The 12,906-nt window shown below is 45.3% G+C and overlaps 1 protein-coding gene across 18 annotated transcripts in view; it reads left to right on the forward strand.

The window, feature by feature from the left end:
• EML1 (EMAP like 1) overlaps positions 1-12,906 on the forward strand; it is a 210,632-nt gene that overhangs the window by 72,776 nt on the left and 124,950 nt on the right. The gene's annotated exons all lie outside the window — the stretch shown is intronic.

Below are 12,906 nucleotides of genomic sequence, written 5' to 3' on the forward strand. Positions count from 1 at the left end.
AAGCTCTTTTAGGAATGGGGAGCTGGAAAAAAATTTAGAGCTGTTTAGAAAAATGATGAGGGGCATATGTTTGCTAAAGAAATTTCATGACATATGCCTTCTGATCGCCAATAACATGCATTCTCTCCCAATTAGCTAAGAGTCTAAGAAGGGAAACAGCAGATGCAGGACCCGGGATCTAGGAAGGATCTGGACTGGAGTCTTGGAATATCTCTGAGTTTTTGTTTTTTTTTTTAAGGATTGCTTTTGTACGTTTGGCACCGTTTGCTGCCATGAACGCCTGATTGGAGCATCTCATTTGCAGGACCGTTTAAAGAGACAGGCAGGCGCAGGCTGCACACGTGCAGATGAATAATGAACTCTTGAGAATTAGCACAAAAGATTACGTGCATTCTTTCATGATCCTCTGTAATCTACCACCAAATTACTTTCCCAGAGGTGGTGCACATAGGCTTTGGAGACAGACAAGACTGGGTTGCAGTCTTGATTCTGCTGTTTAATGAAATGACTCTGTAAACTTGGATAATTGCTTATTCTTTCCTGGCCTCAGTTTTCTCAGCTCTAACAAGGAGAGCTGACTGCAAGGCAATTCTAGAGAGTCCTGGCAGGAAGCAATGGTGCCCTCAAATTGGCCAATTTAAGGGGATTGTGGTAAAGTCACTGTTGTGAAGGTTGGTGCAAGATATAGGGAGACCACAAGGGCTGAGGTAGTGGCCAGGACTGGTACAGCAGGCACAGTTCCACCCTAGGCCTGAAGGGGCAGAGGGGCAGTTACCAGACCTGGGTTCAAAGAGGGCTGGGTGGACAGAGCTGCCAGACAGGAGCAGTGACAGCAACCCTACCCCAAGAAGCAACCCTGACCTCCCTCCCCTCTTTCTCCCTCCCCTCCGCTGCTCCTCCCCAAGGGGAAACCTGTTGATGCAGCCCGCGCAGGGGAGAGAGGGTGGAGACGGCGTCTGCAGGGCAGGCTTGAGAGCTCCAGCACAGCGTTGTCTAGAATCGAGATGCCAGGACTTAGTAGTAAGTGTCGCCTTGGTGTTGTCTTGATGATTACAGCTGGGTTGACTTATCCTCATTCCTGATGCCTCGTAGGTATCTCATAAATGTTAGATTTGTGGTCTCACCACACGCCTCTGCTTACTGTGTGCCAAGAGTTTCCATGACTCTGTGGTCATGCTTTATCAGTCTGGAGCCCCTCCTTTTTCCATATTGAAATACTGTTCATGCCTGAAGAGCCGGCCTACAGACTGTCCCCGGGGTGAAGTCTTCCCTCGTCTGTCCGGGGTTACTTGGTCTTTCCCCTGCATTTCTAAATTACGATACATACCCCTGTGATCACTGCTGGTTTCCCTCCGTCTTGCATCGTGGTCAGCTGTGAGGGCCTTTGTTGGCGTCTTCAGCTAGTGAGTTCCTTGAGGGCAGGGACGCCGTGTTGTCTTTTTATTTCGTTTGCTTCTTTCTCCTGCTTTGCACGGTGCCTTGCAGGGAGTGTGTCTCCAGTACATTCTTGTTGGATGAAAAATCAAATGCCAAAATTATACAAAGAGCTGTGTTATCTTTAAATTATTATAAGAGACAAGGAGAGAACTTCTGGATCCTGAGAAGCTTTTCAGTAATTCCAAAAACATTTCTTCATTGTGTACAGTAATAAAATAACACACAGTCATAGGTGGCAAAGCCTCCTAATTACTGTAGGTCGGAGTCAGAGTGTATGAACTTCCAGCATTCTTGGATCCCATGTATTATATACGCATCTAGTGAAACACAATATATATTATTTAATTTTGTTTATTTTTATATTTTTGTTCAAGGTGGTCTCTCAATGCAGGCCAGCCACGGTGTGTATTTAACCCTGAAAACAGGAATCTATTCCAGTGTTGGAGGGATTTGCTGAGAGATGACACAGTTTACACAAAACCACGTATGCTCCACACTGTGAGCTATCTGGGGAATTTTTCAAGAGTAATTTCAACACACTCTATTTTCATCTAATTTACTGCCCTTAGAACATAACCCCAACGTAAAACGATCTCCTCTGTAATATTTTACGGTTTTTAAAGCACCTTCAGATCTGTTTATCACTTAATTCTCACAACCAAACTCTAAGGTAAGTAAGATACTACTTTATCACATTTATCTTACATGTAATCAGGGAAGCTGATAGGTGCTAAGTAACTTAGCCAAGGCCAGATAGTTCAGTGAGGACCAGATCTCGAACCTAGGTCCCCCGAGAAAAACCCCAGGTTCTTTGAACTACACCAAGTGGCTTTCCATTTGTTGTCTTCATGTTAGCATCCGTGTTGACCTGGTAATCTATACCTTTATAAAAAGAGAAAATACGTTATAGATAACTGAATTTTGCAAATTTTGTTATTTTTTTCCCTGCACCTTGAATATGGTTATGCCCTACTTTAAGAAACCCTGACCTTCTATAACAGTTTCTTAAAATTGTAAATTCCCCTATCTGCATAAATATCATATTTATCAAACTTTGACTTTGTTCTTCAGGTCACATCGTAGGTAAAGTGGCTTGTTTTATTTTATTTTATTTATTTATTTATTTTAATTCCTGTTCTCCCTCAAAGCACAGTCTGCTGTATGTTGAAGGGGCGGGGAGCTGCTGACTCTGCAGCGCAGCCTTACTCACGCAGTTTTCCATTCTGGCTGAAGTAAGGGATGAGACACAACACGCCCAGAAGCTGTGTCCAGCGCCTGGACAGGCGCCCTGGTGGGCACCCTGGTCAACAGCCTGGGAACCTCGGCCGTGTGCTGCCTGCTTTCTGGGTCCATCCCAGCCCTGGGTGAATCGCAGATGCCTTGAGAATTAACAGCCCTTGAGTCAGGCCTGCAACCTCTTATCTGCGATTTCAACATCCAGAAAGCTCTGAAACCCAGATGTTTTTTGGTAACTCGTTTGCTAGTCAGATTTGGCCTGATCTGAAATCATTTGATGGGTGGGGAGAACTCCTCTGAATTGAAACATGTGGCTTTTGATTGTTTATGTTTATTTCTTTTAGTGTGAAAGTTCTGCTTTTCTGTAGAGGTGTTTTTGAATGTGACTGCGGGTCTTGTCCTGTGCCCTTCTGGGGATATTGGCTAATGTATGTTGTATGCCCTGGACTTCTGTTTTAAAGTCTGAATCTGAGTTCAAAAACCTCTCAGGCTCCAGGGATTTGAGGAAGGGTTTCCAGACCAGTATGACCAGACAGCCGAGCTGAGCCTGTATACTGCGTCTGGTTCCTGGGTGGTTCCTGCTGCAGTGCGGCCCGGTCAGGGCACCGCTGCTGACCTGTATCTGTGGACACTCCCCAGTGCTTGAGTGATGTTTACGTGGAAGCCTGGCGTGTAGGAGGCCAGTGCCCCTGGGGGAACTGCAAGGCCATTTTACAGCAGTCACCTGTCACCGTGTCCTTCAGAACCAGCCAGATGCTACAGAGCCAGGCTGTACCAGAGTCCAGGCCCATGAAAATAAAGTTCAGGGAGACTCTGTTGATTTTGCTAAATTCATGTGTTCCTTCCTTCCTTCATTTCTTTGTTCAACGGGAATTTATGTATCTGCCCTAAGAAGGCATGCGCTTGGCTTATGAAAAGTAACAGTGACACTTCACATGAGTTAACATCTGCGGTTTATGGTTGTGTTGCAGTGTTTCATTTCGTCCTTGCAGTCGTTCCAGTGAACCAGCTGGTGTTGGCCCTTTTCATAGATGAGGAAACTGAGGGCTAAACAGCTTTTCCATATCTGCAGATTCCAATCCTCGTGACTTTTCCATATCTGCAGATTCCAATCCTCGTGACTTTTCCTGTTCTGTGGCCTTCATACGCCCTGAGCATTATTTGTTAAGACTCAGCTATTTTCAAACCCCAACCCACTTGAAGCAGTGGCTTTTTCAGATACCCGGGACAAATCACGTGAGCTCGTGCCTCAGTTTTCTATGCCATAAATTGGGATTCCTTCCTAATCCTTGCCAGTCTTAAGTGAAATAATCTATGTGACTCTGCTTTGTGAATTGTGAAACTCACTCTGGTGGCTATAGTTAATAATAACGTATTACATGTTTCAAAATTGCTAAAAGAGTGGATCTTAAATGTTCTCAGTGCAAAAAAATGATAAATATGTGATGTGATAGGTATGTTAATTAGCTTGATGTAATCATCCACATCATATACATGAATCAAAGCATTGCATTGTACCCACTAAATATACAGTTATTGTCAGTTAAAGAAAAAACTCTCTGATCCCATGGTAAAGGATTTTCTGATTCTTCTTCCTCTTTTCCCACATCCAGATATGTCTGTCTGGGATCCCATATGGCGGTTCTCCCCATCTCTTATGATGTTCACCTCATATACAGTTGACTCTTGAACAACGCAGGGGTTAGGGAATGCTGAGCCCTAGCACAGTTAAAAATTCGTGTATAACGATTTTTTTGTTTGTTGGGGTTTTTGTTTTTTGAAACAGGGTCTCGCTCTGTCACCCAGGCTGGAGTGCAGTGGTGCCATCACAGCTCACTGCAACCTTGACTTTCTGGGCTCAAGTGATCCACCCACGTCGGCCTCCCAAAGTTCTGGGATTACAGGTGCGAGTCACTGTGCCTCGTGTTGAATATAGCTTTTGACTCCTCAAAATCTTAGCTACTAACAGCTTACTGTTGACCAGAACCTTACCAATAATACAAGCGATTAACACATACTTTGTATGTTATATGTATTATATACTGTATTCTTACAATAAAGTGAGCGAGGGAAAGGAAAATGTTGCTAAGAAAATCAAGCGGAGTTGGGTGGCTCATGCCTGTGATCCCAACACTTTGGGAGGCCAAGGCAGGAGGATCACTTGACCCTAGGAGTTTGAGATCAGCCTGGGCAACATGACAAAACCCTGTCTCTACCAAAAAAAAAAAAAAAAAAAAAAAATTAGCCAGGCTTTGTGGCGCAAACCTGTAGTCCCAGCTACTTAGGAGGCTGAGGTGGAGGATTGCTTGAAACTGAGGCTGAGGCTGCAGTGAGCCAAGATCACATCCCTGCACTCCAAACTAGGCAACGAGAATGAGACCATGTCTCAAAAAGAAAGAGAAGAGAGAGAGAGAGAAGAAAATAAAGAAAAATCATAAGGAAAAGAAAATACATGTACTGTTCATTAGTGGCAGTGGATCATCACAAAGGTCTTCAACCTCGTTGTCTTTACATTGAATAGGCTGAGGAGGAGGAAGGGTTGGTCTTGCTGGCTCAGAAGTGGCAGAGGTGGCAGAAAATCCCTGTGTAAGTGAACCTGCGCAGTTGAAACCCACAGTGTTCAAGAGTCACCCATACTTATTCCTCTACTCTCCTGTCTGACATCTTAAGAGCTAAGCCCCCCTGGTATTCATTCATCTTTGAGAACTCTGCATTGCCTAGTTTACAGGTGACAGTAAGTGTGTGTTGGAGTTGGTGCAATGGTGAGATGTATGGCTGGTAATTCGGGGGTTAGGTTTGCTGATGCAGTCAGGGAGGCCTGACCGTAGCACGCCCAGCCCCTTCATCAGGCGCTGTGTGTGTGCCCAACCGAGGACATTCATGAGGCTCTCTCTCTGTGATACCGAAACAGCTGGACATACACTGAGAAAGGAAGTCAGCCAAACAAATATTTTCTAACCTAACTCTAAAAAGGTAGATGCCAGGCAGCCTCCAGGTGAAGATGCTTTTCTGAGGCTGACATACTGGTACACAGCATTGAGGTGCTGTCAGATCTCTTCCCTGCCATCCACCTCCCAGTGACCCCTCCTCGGCTGCACAATGCGCCTCCCCACATGCATTGTCCCGTGGCCCTCCCTGTACAGTCGGCTCTTCACTTTGCCTGGCTCAGAGGTGTCCTCCATACCAAAGAGGCTCAGAGTGTCAAGATTTAGGGAAGGTTGGAAGTAGGTGGGGTAGGCAGGGGAGTCAGCCTTCCTTCTCTGCAGGGTTGCAGAAAGTTTCAAGGGTCAAGGAAACAATAAACACCTTTGAATAGAGGCTCAGAATTGTTTGTTTGGAGTTCCCAGTGACTAGTATCTTAGCTACCAACAGCTTTGGTGCAATTTGCTTTTCTTTAGCTAAACATTCTCACGTGGTGGTTTTAAAAGCAAGTAAACAGATAAAGTGTTTCTAAGTGTAATAATTTTCTTTCCTGATGCATAGCTAACAAGCAGTGAGCAGGCAGAGGGACCCCAAACCAAAGGCTCTCTCATTTACTCTGTATAAAATCTGTTCCACACTGTGTAACCTCCACATCCTTCTCCTAAGACTGAATAAATTGGGTGCCACCCTTTGAAATGTAGTACTCTGTTTGGCCCAGGAACCTCAGTTAGCTGCCTTTCTTGAGGGAAGGTGATTAATCTTGTTTTGCCAAGCAGAAGGATTATGGGTATGGCTGAACCAGTTTTGTACGCTTTGAAATATCAGCCCTGTCAATTTTGTGTTTCTCAGGGAGGGAGGAACAGGGGACAGTCTCATGCAAGAGAAATCCTGGCTTTTGATTTAAGGGAAAAAACCCCAGCTACTTAGCTTTTTTTCTTTTTAATCATTATCTTCAAGACAAAAATTCAAATACCCTAACATGTACAATTATATAGTGTTTTGGTTGTAGAAAATATCATTTGGTAGATTATCAAGACTGACAAAAATAACTATCTTTACCAGTTAAAAACGGTTGAGATGGCCAGGTGTGGTGGCTCATGCCTGTAATCCCAGCACTGTGGGAGGCCGAGGCAGAAGGATTGCCTGAGCCCAGGAGTTTGAGACCAGCCTGGGCCACATAGTGAGACCCCGTCTCTATAAAAAATTAGCCAGGTGTGGTGGCGTGTGCCTGTAGTCCCAGCTACTTGGGGGGCTGAGGTGGGAGGATCGCTTGAGCCTGGGAAGTTGGTTGCTGCAGTGAGCTACAGTCATGCCACTGCACTCTAGTCTGGGAGGCAGAGCAAGAACTCTGTCTTTAAAAAAAAAATTTAACTGTAGAGATGGATGAGGACTGGCTATTTTGCAGATCGTTAGACCAATCCTAATCAATAACTAGTTATCAGCAATTTCATCAACTCATTTGGAATTGAGACTTGAGTTTAGACAAGCTGAATATTTATATTTATGCTCCAGAATACCTGACCCAAGAATCCCTTTCACATCTGCCAGGAGGTTGCTGGTGCCTGGGTCAGCTGCCCGGAGCACAGTGTGCCTGCATGGAGACCTTTCTTAGCAGATGAAGGCCAGCAGCATCAGAGCAGGGCAAATTGCAAGCCCAAGATCTGAAACAGATGATGAAGAGCTATGTACTTGTCACTGTATCCTTCCACGGTGTTCTATGCTATTGTAACTTCAAGAGTTGACACAATCCTTTCCCCAAACACTAAAACCTGAAAGGGGCCGGTAGACCTGTTGCCATTTTCATGGAAACCTAGAGTTGTAAAGGACCTTGGAAGATTCAGGACTAGATTTCATCTTAAAAGAGACATTGAAAACCAGTAACTCAAAAGGAAGGTCAAAGGAACTTATTTTATTTTTATTTAAATTTTTTTAGGGACAGGAACTTGCTTTGTCACTCAGGCTGGAGTGCAGTTTCTTGGCATGATCCTGGCCCACTGTAATCTCGAACTCTGGGGCTCAAGCAATCCTCACAAGTAGCTGGACTATAAGTGTGCCCCACCAAGTCCAGATTATTTTTGTTTTTTTTAATTTTGTAGTGCTGAGATCTTGTTATGTTGCCCAGGCCAGTCTCAAAAACTCCTGGTCTCAAGCAATCTTCCTGCCTTGGCCTGCTGAAGTGCTGAGATTACAGACATGAGCCACTGTGCCTGGCTGGAAAGTATTTTATTATAAAACATTTTAAAATTAATAGGTCATGAAACTATAAAACGAAGAATAGATAGTATGATGGATTGTGTGAAACTACAAGTTAAAGTTATTTTACAGAGCAGTTAGAGGCTTGTATCGTACCTCATCTGAGGCTCCAATGAATCCCACCCCAAATGGACCAGTTAGCATGTAGCCAATAAGACATCTTCCGGGGCCACAGGCAGGTCCTCTCGTGCAGGACAGGGGCTCAGTGGATGTTATTCTTACAGCGACTTCGTGCTAAGCACTACGGTAACATATATGCTCTTTATTTATTGCAGTAATCCTTGGAGGGTAGGTTGGGTTACCTTGGATTTACAGATAGAACAGCTGAGCTCAGAGAGGGAAACGGAATTACTCAGGGTCACACAGCTAGGGAGGGCAGAGCCAGTATTTAGCCTGGTTTTTGTGACTCCAGAACCTTCCTGTGGAGCCCATACTCATGGCTTGAGCATTGCCTAGTCATTTTGATATCTGCGAGCTTGAGTTTCCCCTTATGCTAAAACTGGGATCTGTGAGGCTTGGCTGCTGCTGCTTTTTTTTTTTTTGAGACGGAGTCTTGCTCTGTTGCCCAGGCTGGAGTGCAGTGGGGCGATCTCGGCTCACTGTAAGCTCCACCTCCTGGGTTCACGCCATTCTCCTGCCTCAGCCTCCCAAGTAGCTGGGACTACAGGCGCCCGCCACCATGCCCGGCTAATTTTTTGTATTATTAGTAGAGATGGGATTTCACCGTGTTAGCCGGGATGGTCTCGATCTCCTGACCTCATGATCCGCTCGCCTCAGCCTCCTAAAGTCCTGGGATTACAGACATGAGCCACCGCTCCTGGCCGAGGCTTGGCTTCTAAGAACTGCACACCTTCTAATAGTGTAATGATATGCCCCCTTGTTGTGTCATGACTAACATTGATTTATTTTAGAGAAAATTGTAATTGATCTATTTTTCTTCTGCAAACAATGGTTTCTTTTTGACTTTGTTAAAATGAAGATGAATAGCTTTTTATTTTAGAGAGCAAATGGTAGCAGTTCTTTGTAAATACTTTCTGCATTCTAGAAAAACAGCTTTGATTGGATGGCAGAACTGGAGATTAGTAGGAAAATTTCTGAGTTACTCTTTGTTGGGTTTTTGTGAGCAAAGGGGATTTTTAGGGTGTTTGTGATGTTTCTTTATGACTTGAAAGGTAAATTGCGTTGGTGACATCAGCCTTGATTCTGTCGTAGAGATGCTTACAAGATGAGCATCTTGTGTCATGCTCAGAGGTAAAGAAAGGGTGGCTCCTGGAAGATAGAAATCTGACAGGGGTAAGAATGTGGAGATTCTTGTGAAGCAAGCACTTCAGATACGGCAACTGCTGTTCTTCAGAGCACAGATGTTTGAACATTGTTTTACTTTCTAGTCACTGACTTTCATCAATGGAATCCTGCCTTTTGGAGGGTTATAATTGATGTCAAATGCTGTCCGATAAAACTTGAGGCATGGCCTGAGCTACCTCTGTGGTCAGAGAGGTCCGACTAGAAGTACTTTCACTCATATTTTATTTTATTTTATTTTACTTAGACGGAGTCTCACTCTGTCGCCCAGGCTGCAGTGCAGTGACACGATCTTGGCTCACTGCGGCCTCCACCACCTTGGCTCAAGCGATTCTCCTGGCTCAGCCTCCTGAGTAGCTGGGACTACAAGCGTCCACCACCATGTCCGGCTAATTTTTTATTTTTAGTAGAGACGGGGTTTCACCATGTTGGTGAGGCTGGCCTTGAACTCCTGACCTCAGGTGATTGGCCTGTCTTGGCCTCCCAAAGTGATGGGATTATAGGTGTGAGCCACCGCACTGAGCCCATATATGATTTGAGTCCCACAGCCACAGTCTGTTTGCAGGCAGGTAGGCCTCGTGCTACAGATAAGGACATCGGGAGCTTAGAGGCTGGACGGATGCCTCGCTCAGCTTGCTGTGGCAACGGGATTCCTGGTCCATAGGTCTTCTTCTGACCCACATTTTCTTAGTTTGGTCCGATTTTGAAAGTTGCATGTTTCGTTTGAAATGAAGAAGGCCTAAGCCGGAATGTACAACTGCCACATCCAAGTGCAAGATCCATTTCTAACTGCCAGAGGCGTGGTGGATGCCGCAGAGAAGGGAGGAGTCCATTTGGATGGAGCTGTGTGTGGCTGACATCTTCTTACTCCATGTCCTTCACTTTGCCACGCAGGTTAGCAGTTCTCAAACTTTTTGGTCTGTCTTCCTTTTAAATGGCTGTTTCCCCAGGCTTGATTTTGTAACACCGTGCTTTGATTATTTGAGAACATTGATTCTCTGAGTTATGCAGACCTTCCAAATGTGACATATTTCATTACACAATATCAAAAAAGCACATGGGCTGATATCCACCCCCAATGTCATCAAAACAGCATTTAGGTGTTGGAGAGCTGTCAGGCTTACAGAGGCTGGTACAAATTTTCCAAAGTTCTTTCTTTCTGAAAAACTCAACTTTATCCTTGGCAGCAAATGCTGTGAGTTGTTTTTTTCTGGAGTGACAGGCTCACTACATTCATTTTTTTGAGAAAATGATTATAGAACAGTCAGGTGTGAAGAACCCTGGTTTGTCCATCAGTTGTTCTTCCAAGTGAAAATGATGTTCACTGAAAAGAAGCTCACAGCTTGACTGCACAGTGCTTAGTTTGGCTGGTGTGCCACAAAAGTGCTTTGTAAAGAGACCTGTACTCAAGGGTTGAGCTTTAATAAAATTGATATTGCTTACAGCATCATCAAAGGCCTTCGTTTATGAACTTGGCATCTTCCTTGTAGGTGGCAGTGAAGAGCACAGCAACGTGGTGCCCTCGGCTGGTGCTGAGGCAGCCCAGGTGCCACCACCATGACCCCTGCAGCATTAGTGCAGGTGTCACACAACAACAAAGGAAATTAGAGCTTGGCATTGTTGTGGACGTAATTCTGACCTCAGGGACTGCCTGAAGGGGTCTCAGGGACTCAGGGGTATGTGGACCACACTTAGAACTGCTGCTGTTGAGTATTGGAAAGTTCCTCATTCGGCACATTCCTTGAGGGCCGACTCTGTGCCAGGTGGTGTGCTAGGTGCTGGGGATACTCAGATGAATGGCACAGTCCCTGACTGCAAGGAGCTCACAGTCTAATGGAGAAGGGGGTCAAGTAAACAGATGCTTGCAAAACCTTCTTGTGAGTGCCGTGATCACAGTAAGCAGAAGGGATGCTCTGTTAGAGTGTAGGTGGAGCCCCCTGCCCAGCTTGGTCTTCTAGTGGTGGCGACGAGGGGTGCTTCCTGGAGGAAGTATCACCGAACTGAGCTTGGAAGGGTAGAAGTAGAAGTAAAGCCAGGTAACGAAGAGTGGGGAGGTGTTCCATGAAGATAGAGTGGCTTGGGAAAAGGCTTGGAAGCAGGCAAGAGTGTGTGTTGTTCACGAAACCACAAAGAGTTCAGTAGGGCTGCAGTACAAGAGTTGGGAGTGGAGGCGCAGGGATAAGAGGGAGCCGAGGAAGTATCGGCCTTGGGAGGCCAGGTCCCAAGGACAATGGAGATTCACTACAGGAGTTAAGCAGGGATGGGAGGTGATCGAATCTGCACTTTGGAAGGATCACTCAGACGTAAAGAAGAGGAATGGGATGGGGAGTGATGACAGTGATGCATAAACCGTTGAGGTTGTTGCGGGAGCCCAGAAAGCACCACTCAGGCCCAAACCAGGGAGGTGACAATGGAGGTGAATGTGTGGATATTTAGAAGATATTTAATGTCCTGTATCTGCAGATATTTCAAATAGGCAGGATTTGATGATTGATTCCATGTTGAGGGCAAAAAATATGGAACCAGTCAAAGATACACCAAGATCTGTAGATTGATGGCTGCGCGGTGGTGCTTTCATAGAGGTGAGGGGCGTGGGAAGAGGATTAGAGGCAAGATGACCACGCGAACTTCATGTATCATTTTCACACACATATGCGTGCATCGCTCTATCTTCAGGCGAAAGTGTCCGGAAGGAGTCAGAGCTGGAGCTTGAGAGGGTTCTGGCCTTGCGGTGTCAGTTGAGGAGTCATCAGTGTCGGTCGTGGTTGAGGGCCCCCTTGTTGATGAGATCACCCAGGAGGAGAGTGTGGACTTGCCAACTGTAGTCACAGGGCTCAAGTCAGGAGAGAAGTCAAAGCAAGCCACAGGTTTTAGGAGGAAGGAAACCTGAGGCCTGGATCTTCCTGGTCCTTCACACCTGCAGAGGAGAGCAGAGAAAAATTTTAAATCATTAACTCCTCAACTAAACTCCATATGGTCAGAACATGCTTTTCAAATTAATTTAATTGTTGATTTTATTTAGATTTTTAGAGACAGGGTCTTGTTCTGTAACCCACGCTTCAGTATAGTGGTGCAATCATAGCTCACTGCAGCCTTGAACTCCTGAGCTCAAGTGATCCTCAGCCTCCTGAGTAGCTGGGACTGTAGGCTTGCACCACCCTGCTTGGCTAAGTTTTTCAAAAAGTTGTTTTAGAGACAGGGTTTTGCTATGTTGCCCAGACTGGTCTTTGAACTCTTGGCCTCAAGTCATCCTTCCACGTTGGCCTCCCAAAGTGCGGGGACTACAGGCATGAGCCACCGTGCCCGGCCAGAACATGCTTTTAAATGTAACATACTAAATGTGATATTTTATGAGAATACAGCCTATACGATAATATACGATTTTGTTCCTGAGCTCACACAGACTTTAGGTCTGTAAAGGATGGTAAAAATACCAATTACAGTTTATATTTCCTTTTCCCACCAGAACATTTTTATTTTAAAAGTAGGGTGGTTTTTCCTTCCCATCTATGGTTTCATGGTTCTCAGAAATATTAACCCTCCTTTCTGTATAGGAATAAGGTGTCCTGGTAATTTTGCAAGTGACCATTTCCATTATGTTGGGTGGCCATGACAGAAATGATGTTAGAAGTGCTAGCGTGCACGTGAAGTTTAGACAAGATCTGTTCCTTGGCCCTGCGGTGACGGGAAGAGGGAAGATGGAGGTGTTCACTCTTGTCTTAGAGCTTGGTGTCAGGAAGCTCTGTCTGGAGGTTT

The sequence above is a fragment of the Macaca mulatta genome, chromosome 7, assembly GCF_049350105.2.
Source record: "Macaca mulatta isolate MMU2019108-1 chromosome 7, T2T-MMU8v2.0, whole genome shotgun sequence".
NCBI lineage: Eukaryota > Metazoa > Chordata > Mammalia > Primates > Cercopithecidae > Macaca > Macaca mulatta.